We start from the raw sequence: 9,165 nt of genomic DNA on the forward strand, positions 1-9,165 counted from the left end.
AAGTCAGGACATCCCTATAGAATCATAGAATAGCAGGGTTGGGAGGGGTCTGTAAGGCCATCGAGTCCAACCCCCTGCTCAGTGCAGGGCTCCAAGTCAGGGCATCCGTATAGAATCATAGAATAGCGGGGTTGGGGTCCTGTAAGGCCATCTAGTCCAACCCCCTGCTCAGTGCAGGACTCCAAGTCAGGGCATCCCTATAGAATCATAGAATAGCAGGGTTGGGGGGTCCTGTAAGGCCATCTAGTCCAACCCCCTGCTCAGTGCAGGGCTCCAAGGCAGAGCACCCCGGACAGGTGTCTTTCCGCCGATCCATTTCTCGGACACTTTCCAGCATCTCCATCCAAGCGTTCTGTCTCGCTCTTGCTTTCCTCGAGCCTCCCCAAACGGGCCCCAGGAGGCTTTCCGGGCCAGGCTGGGATCAAGCCGCTGCTTGCCTCTGATGCACCCTGGCAGGTGGCCAGGCAGCCGCCCTCGCCCCGCCCTGCCCCTTCCCCACACTGCCGCGGCTGCTCCGGTCGCCCTGAAGGGCCCCGGGGCCAGCAGGCAACTCCCCTCCGCCACGCGTCCGGGTCCCAAAGGCCCCCCGGCCGGGACGCCACAATGCCCACCAGCCAGCTGCTCGAGTCCCCGCTGTTTGCCTCCTGGTACCTCTTCTGGGTAGGGCCCGGGGCCGCCCCGGTCTGCAGGCCCCAAAGCCGGGCTCCGCTGCCATGGCCTTCCTCGAGCCAGGGCAGGCGCTCCCGGGCAAAGCCGGCCCCTTGCAGATAGCTCATGCTTCTGCCCCTCCAGGTCGCCAGCGGTCTGATGGTGGCTGTCGGGACCTACGCCAGGCTCGCCAAGGAAGCCAGTGAGTGGCCCGGCCCGGCGAGGGTGGCGCAGAGAGCAGGGCACGGAGCCGGGCTGCAGCCTCGCAGGGATCCCAGCCCCCGCCGCCCCATCGGGAGTTCCGCGTTTCTTCAGCCGGGCAGGTTTCATGGAATCCTAGAACAGCAGGGTTGGAAGGGGCCCACAAGACCATCCAGTCCACCCCCCTGCTCCATGCAGGAACCCAAGTCAGCGCATCCCAAGCAGGGGGTTGGACTCGATGGCCTTTGAGGCCCCCTCCAACCCTACTATTCTATGATTCTATGATCAATCATAGAATGGCAGGGCTGGAAGGGTCCTGTAAGACCATCGAGACCACCCCCCTGTTTGATTTAGGACTCCAATTCAGAGCATCCCTATAGAATCATAGAAAAGTAGGGTTGGGAGGGGTCTGCAACGCCATCTAGTCCAACCCCCTGCTCAGTGCAGGACGCCAAGTCAGAGCATCCCCGACAGATGGCTGCCCAGCCTCGTCTTGGATGCCCCCAGTGTGGGAGAGCCCCCCATCGCCCTAGGTCATTGGTTCCATTGTCGTGCTGCTCCAACAGTCGGGACGTTCCTCCTGATGTCCAGCCGGAATCCGCCTTCCTGTCACTGGCGCCCGTGACTCCGTGTCCTACACTCTAGGGTGATGGAGGAGAGCCCTTTCAAGTATTTGACAGTACTTCCAAGTATTTGAAACACTGACCCTTGGGAGGACCTTTTCCTTGCATCCCAACTGCTGAGCCCGAGTTTCGTCCGAGAGGCGATTCTGCCGCTGCGGCTGTCGCCAACCCCGGCAGGGGCACTTCTGAGAACGTGCGGAATGCCTTTCCTGGGCTGATTCTTCAGGCCCAACGCCTGGCGGCTCAGGCTTCGCAAAGGCTCTGCGTCCTTGGATTTGGCGGCTCATGTCTCAGGGAGCTGCTTTTAACACGTTTGCCCAGGGCTGGCTTTGCTCGCAGGACCTCAGGCCTTCCAGCCGGGGCTAATGACATTTGGAAAACCTCAAGGTTTGTCAAAAGGGACAAAGGTGGGAGGGGAGGAGGGGAATCAGCCTGAAGCCCCCCCCCCGGCCCCCCATGCCAACCAGTTCAGAGCCCAGGGCAACGTTCTTGGCTGGTCCGCTCCCCCTCTCTAGATGTCCTTTAGGGCGAGTGCTTATACAGGCACACGAAAGAGCGCGGCCAAGCCAGAAAAGAGGAGGCGCATTTTCAAGAACATAGGGGCCCCATTTGCACAGCAGGTCGAATTGTGCGTGCAGCTGCAGACTGAGAAAAGGCCGCTATGATTGAGACAGGAACACGAGACACTGGCCTGCAGCGGAGACGCCTGGCCTGGGGACCCGTCTGTGCCCGCTCGGTCTGCCGTCCAGGCGAGGACCTCTCCGAGCTTCTCCCCCTCCTCCCGGTTCGGGAGCTTTACCTGACTTGGCCTGGGCTGCCCATCAGATGGAGGACACCTTCAGATAGAGGACTGCCCTCTGTGATGTAGGGACCCCTCCCAATTTCCACCTTCTCCCAGGCGCCGTGGCCTCCCTGTTGGCCGACCCCTCCCTGGTCTTGCTGGTAGTCGGCGTCCTGATGTTCAGCATCACCTTTGTGGGCTGCCTGGGCGCCTTCCGGGACCTCACGCCGATGCCGAAAATGGTATGGTAAATGCCCCCCCCCTAGCATGAGCCTCCCCAGCAGGCAAACGGTCCTTCTGCTCCATCTTTTAGAAGGCCGTGGAAAGGAGGGCCCAGAGGCATCGCCTTCCTGCTCTCTTCCGGAGCACCCCAGCCTTCCCACCTATTCTGAGAGAGCTTCAGCTATTGGGCGGTATAGAAATGAAATGAATGAATGAATGAATGAATGAATATATATATATATATATATATATATATATTAGAATCATAGAATAGTAGGGGCCTACAAGGCCATCGAGTCCAACCCCCTGCTCAATGCAGGTATATATATATATTCATTCATTCATTCATTTCTATATATATACAATATGTATATATATAAATATATATATACATATATATATATTGAATGAATGTATATTAATTCATTCATTCATATATGTATGTATGTGTGTGTGTGTGTATATATATATATACACATACACACACACACACACACACACACACACACAGTCATTTCCAGGGAGCATTCCCCTTCTCCAAGGCCTTTCTCACCCCAGCAGGAAACACCTTTTCACGCACAGTCCCACTGCCAAGGCTCAGGTCCACCCTTTACTCTGTCCTCAAGGTCACACTGGTGTATATTCTCACCTGTATTGCTCCCTTTATGACCTTCCCCTGACTTTCCGCTTTATTACCGCCCCCAAGAGCAGAAGGCCTGGGATTCGGTTGAACTGGCAAGGCTTTATTAATGACAGCAAGAAGTTGATGAATAGTAAGCAAGCCGCTCCGAATGGTCCTAATGCATGTTCTCTTATACACATTGCTCCAGATCACACTCTCAGTCAATCGCTACATAGTCAACACACACCTATGTCTCTAACTCATCCAGCGTCCCTCTAATCCAAGCCCACCCTCTCCATCGCGCACAGCACAGCGCTCTGATTATACAGTGCACACACCTCGCCCCCCCTTGCTCAGCCACTCATAACCTGCAAACCCGCCACTCTTCCTGTCATTCATCTCATTCTCACCCTAGAACGGCTCGCCATAAAAGACAGGGATAGAACAGGAATAAATCACCATAACCGTACATGTTCTATACAGACATGTAATGTCACGGTCAGCATGGTCGGGCACCGGCCAAGGGCCCACGCCCCAGCAGGGCCCACTGGCAAGGGTGAGAAGGTGGGCTCATGGAGGGAGGTGGGGGCCCCCAGGGGGTGCCTTGCCCAAGGCCCTCCGAAACCAGTGGCCCTCTCTACTGGGGCAATTCTCTGCCGGGGCAATTCTCCGCTGGAGGTCCTCTTGGCACATGAGCAACAGAGGGATCCGGAGCCCTGGGGAGGAGGCTCTGCGTGTGCCGCCCATCGTCTCCCCGGCGTGGCGCTGCTCATCTCCCCGCCCCGCTTTCCAGTTTGCCTGGCTCCTGCTCATCATCTTCATCCTGCAAGTCGTGGCTGCCGTTCTGGGCTTCCTCTTCTCCGGCATGGTAAAAACGCTCCCCACAGCGCTGGCATGTGGCCTTACCCACGGGGCGACCAGTCCCAGCAGAGCACGGCCATGGAGGCGGCTCCGGCCCCCTTCCCTGCCACGGTGGGCAGGAGATTCCAGAGGCCCCTCCTGGGTTTTGCGTGGCCGTGGCAGGGTGGGGGTCTCCCTTGCTGGCCCCAGGTTTGTTGCTCTGTGGGGCAGCCCCTGAGCCTTGACCCTCTGCCGCCCTGTTGTGTACCAGGTGATGGAGAAAGCCACGTTTCTGATGGGCCAGGCCATCTCCCGCTACCGCGATAACCTTGATTTGCAGAACCTCATCGACTAAATTCAGAAGAAGGTAACAGGAGGGGGCATTGCTCTCCGTCCGCTTTTCAGAAGTTTTAGGCGTTGCTCTGCGTCCTCTTTTCAGAACAGATTTGCGGTGATTTTCTTGAAACGTACAATGGAATTGCGGCGCTAAGTGGCCATCTGCTCAGATCGTCCAAGCACCGCGGAGGTCCGTCGGGGCTACTGTCCCTTTAATTAAAAGCTGCTTCTTCAACATGCATTCTCCTTTTATCCTTCCATGTTGGAACGATATCGTTCCATGTTGAACAATAAAAGGCTCAGCCTTGGAGATGAGCAGGCTTTGTAAAGGGCAACCAGGAGGGCCTTCAAGGGGTCCTGCTGCCGTGCTCCACAGGAAGTCATGAAAGGGGCAGAAGCCCCAAGAGGAAGCTGCTCATTAACATTGCAGGGGCGGGAGGCTTTTCTGACTGGGGCTTATTTGCGAATAAAAACAGGGTTATAGAAGGATCTTGGCCACGGGGCATTGCTGAATGATATGGCACTCTGTCGTGTGGAACAACCGCTGTCATGCCACGTCCAGCTGTTCACGGAAAAGCCATGCCCTCGCATGGAGGCAACGGAAAGGGAGGAAATGCCTTCTGCGGCGAACTCAGGGATATTCCTGGCCTCCCTAAAGCAGGCACCCTACATTCCCGCAGGCTAGTGGGCAGAGCAGGCCTTTGTTCTGCTGGCTGCCCAGAGACCCCAGGTTCCGCTGGGTTGTGATGGGGCCGCAGCTCCGAGAGTCTTTCAAATCGCTGCTCTGCATACTTGGGACCGAGTCTGTTCCCGTTGGGCTCGCCTGGCTCGCTGCCCATCTTTCTCTCTTCCCCAGTTTGAGTGCTGCGGGGCCCACTCCTACAGAGACTGGTCCCAGAATGCTTTCTTCGAGTGCCGAGACGCCAACCCCAGCCTGGAGCGATGCGCCGTGCCCTTCTCTTCTTGCCTGCAGAGCGGAGAGGTGAGGGCGTGGGCCGCCTGGCAGCCGCCCCTCACGCAAAGCCGGGCCTCCCAGCGGTGTGGCCGGCGTGGACGCCCTCGCCTGGAAGGCCTGCCTCCTCTCCCCCCACTGCCTCGGGATCCCGTACAGAGTTCGGCGCAACAAGCCAAGCAGAGCCCATCTCTTCGTTTCTGAAATGTGCACCCTACCCTGCCGTGAAAGGGAGTGGAGAATGCAGATATCGGCAGATGTCTGCAGAATGCAGATATACGCAGACAGTTGCAGCCCTCAGATCCATTCCACGGTGCAGCGGCTTCTGGGAATCAGCCCCTCGAAATTGTGAGCGAGGCGGCAGTGCGGCCTTTGCAGCGAGGTTGCGGGCCGTGGGCCTGCGGGCCCGATGCAGCCCTCCCCCTGAGCTCCGTCCAGGCTCTCTGGGGCTGCCACACCGCCCTGGCCCCTCCCCGTTTCCCATTTGGTGGGCTCCCCATCCTTAAAGGCTGAGAGGCCTCTCCGAAGGCGGAGTCACGGGCAGGAAGAGCTCGAAGGTCAAAGAGGCGGGTGTCTCGGGCCACCCCCTTGGCCTTTGCCCTGCCCACCACTGGAACGCACTCCCGCCCCCCGGAATTCGGCCCTAGGGCTAAAAGGGGTTCTGCACCCTCGGAGTGGGGAGGCGGCGGCGGCGGCGCGGGAGCAGGAGCAGCTCGTGAGAAGTTCGACCCACAGTGGGAGGGAGGGAGCCCCCCAAGGGGCCTGGCCCAAGGGTCCCCGCAACGGGGCGCCAACACTGACGAGAGCCGGAGGGACCCTGCACGAGCCGCGGCGGCCGCCAGCCAAGCTCAGGCATTCGTCATGCCCTGCCTGCGGGTTCCCCAAAGACACTTTGCTGCCCACTGTTGGAGACCAGCGGCTGGGCCCGCTCGGTCTGGCCCTGCAGCCACCTGCGCGCAGCGCGTCTCAGGCTCTCCCTCCCCGCTCCTCCTCCAGGCCGTTCTGAACACCATGCGCGGCTACGGGGCACAGAGGCTGAGGGCTTGGCGGGCGGAGAGCCTGCTGCACACGGAGGGATGCCTGGACAGGGTCGCCCGCTGGGGACGCAGCCATCTGCTGGTGGTGGCCGGAGTGGCCTTCGGGCTGCTGGTCCTGGAGGTGAGGGGCTTTGGGGCAGGGACCCTGGGAGGTCATTTAGACCGATCCCGCGCGCATCACATCTTGCCTGTGGGCCTCCCACCGTTGGGGCCAGGAGGGCCTGAAACAGAAAGGCAGAAAGGCGTCCCGCGACTCCCAGCACCCCCCAGCCAGCCAGGGTTGCCCCCTAACAGGTACACAAGTATTGCAAATCAAAGAAACTCCCCAGGGCCCCCTGCTCCGCTTCCTGTCCTCCCGGTTCTTGGACTTTGCGCCAGGCTTGTCCTGGCCGGCCCGTCAAAAAGTAGGGCGCCTGGCCACCCCACCAGCCTGGCGCGCAACACCCCATCCTGCTTCGGCTGGGGTGGGGGTCTCAAGAACTACATCTTCACATCAGCTCCCCCGGGAGAGCGAGGGCCGCCCCAAAAGGCCGCCGAAAGCTCCCAGTGTGAGCACGACAACAGCAGGTACTCGGGGGAGCCCCAGTGAGTGCGGGGGGCGGGGGCCACCCTGTCCTGGGTCACGCTCCTGCCCCTCCCTCCCAGCTGGTCGCCTTGTCCTCGGCGGTGACGCTCATCTACCAGATCGAGTTCATCATCCAGGAACGCAGGAGCATGGAGAGGAGGAGGACGGGCTGCCCAGAAAAGTGAGCCGGAGACAGGCACCGACCCTGCGCGCACCGCAGTGCCCAGCGCCGGCCGGCCGCAGCACCAAGAGCTAGAGACGTTTCCACCGAGCAGGGGGTTGGACTAGATGGTCTTGCAGACCCCTTCCAACCCTGCTATTCTAGAGGGATGCTTGGACTTGGAGTCCTGCATTGAGCAGGGGGTCGGACTAGATGGTCTTGCAGACCCCTTCCAACCCTGCCCAAACAGCAGCTGCTTGCCCAGGTTCCCCAACAGCCAGAGCGCAGAGGCGCGCGGCCCCAAGGTGGAGGGGGTCTGGCACCATCAGGACCAGCAGCCCCTGAGAGCCACCTCCTCCGAGGACTGGCCCAGCTCCTGTTCAGAGCCATCTGAGCCGGTGGCTATCGCTACTCCCCGCGGTAGTGAATGCCGTGGCTCAACTCTGGGCCTTCCTTGGATCCTCCCTGGGTTCCCGCATTATGGGCAAGGGAGACCCCCATCCCCTTCGCCGCCCCCGCCTGGCTGCACGCCCCTCTTGTGTCGCCCCGTCCCCCGAGCTGCTGGCCACTGGCCGCTGGCCCACGGCACGGGCCCCTGGGACGGTGCTCGCTGACGCCCTCTCCTTGCAGGGGTGGCACGCCAGGCGCTGGATGCCTCCACCCCTGTGTAGTGCCTGGGAGTGCCTGAGCAGTGGGAGCGCCTCTGCGTCGGCGTGGCCTCGGGGATGGTGCTGGCCTTTCCCTTGGGCTCGGGGCAAGATGTCGGCTGTATCCCACCTGCGGAGCAAGTGCTGGAGCTGGGCCACGGAGGAGCCGGCCTCCTGATCAACGGGCCGGCCTACGCCTTCTCCACACAAGTCCCTGGCGCCCCCATCTCCAGCCTGGCCCTCTTGGCTGGCTACCGGGTGCTCTACGGGATGACCAATGGGGAGTTCTTCCTGTACCACTGTCTGCAGGGCCACGTCTTCCCCGTGGATGCCCATGGCGGCAGCAGCATTGCCTGCTTGCAAGCCAGCCACGGAGGGGGGGGGCGCTAAGCGGCTCAGCCAATGGCTGCAGTGTCTCTGGCACGTGGAGCTCCGCTGCTGGGAGCTCCTGCAGGGGTGCCTGCTTGCTGTCACTTATACTCTGCTCGGATCGTTGGGAATAAACCAGATTTTGCAAAGGACGGCATGTCCCCGATGCTCTTTTTCCCCAAAGGAGCCAAAGCTCCGGCACAGCCCTGGAACGTCTCGCACGCGAGGGAGCAGGGAGTGCTCCGTGCGATCGCCCACATAATTTCGGCCCCGACCACGCCGTCTGTGGCAAACCCGAGCAGCCCTGCCTTGTGCCCCATTTCTGGGGAGGGGGGGACGCTGGCGCCCAGTCACATCTGTGTTAAAACCCCGGATAAACAACCAAGTGGCACCTTGAATTTACACATTTATTCTGGCAGAAAATTTCCTGGAGACGGCCACCTCATCAGGCGGGTCACGCCGGGGCTGGCCTCGAGGGTCTTGTCAGCCCTTTCCAGCCCTACTGTTCTACGATCCCATGAAGCGTCAGCCTCAAGTGGGCCGATCGATATAAACGGGCAGCGGGGTGAGATCCAAGCAGTGCGGCCAGAGAGAACTGACATGCAAATTCGCCGCTTGGGTTCCTTACGGAGGGAAGAAGGCGGGATATAAATGTAACCAACAAATCACCTTAACAATCGTCCTAACAGCTGCCAGGTTTGGGGACAGTAACAGAGGCACTGCGATCCGAGCCGCTGAACAGATTGAGCAGGGGGTTGGACTTGATGGCCTCGTAGGCCCCTTCCAACCCTACTATTCTATGATTCTATGATACTGAAATGCAGAAAGTGCAGACGGCGGTGACTGCCTTAACGGGGTGCCAGTCACAAAACCTTGTTGGGTGACAGCACAGACGGCAGTGCAGCGCTGAGCCAATTCAGGTAGGTGGCATGATGATGATGATAAAAAACCTTTGTCCCTGCTCAGACCACAGGGAACGGGGTTGAATTTCCGAAGGAACGGAGGTTCGGCAAACTCTCAGAGCATCCTTCAGTGACCTCAAAGCCCCTTCTTGAAAGATTGAATTTCAGCGACATGAACTTGTTGAAATACAAGTCAGTGAGAAATTCATCGAATCGTGGAATAGTAGGGTTGGAAGGGTCCTGAAAGACCATCTAGTCCA

At 59.7% G+C, this 9,165-nt stretch overlaps 1 pseudogene; it reads left to right on the forward strand.

Annotated features, from left to right (window-relative positions):
• Positions 1-603: 603 nt before the first annotated feature.
• Positions 604-7,118, forward strand: LOC146333867 (tetraspanin-33-like; annotated as a pseudogene).
• Positions 7,119-9,165: the final 2,047 nt, after the last annotated feature.

The sequence above is a fragment of the Heloderma suspectum genome, chromosome Z (assembly GCF_057233095.1).
Source record: "Heloderma suspectum isolate Gila_16-S chromosome Z, 16-S_ref, whole genome shotgun sequence".
Classification (NCBI taxonomy): domain Eukaryota; kingdom Metazoa; phylum Chordata; class Lepidosauria; order Squamata; family Helodermatidae; genus Heloderma; species Heloderma suspectum.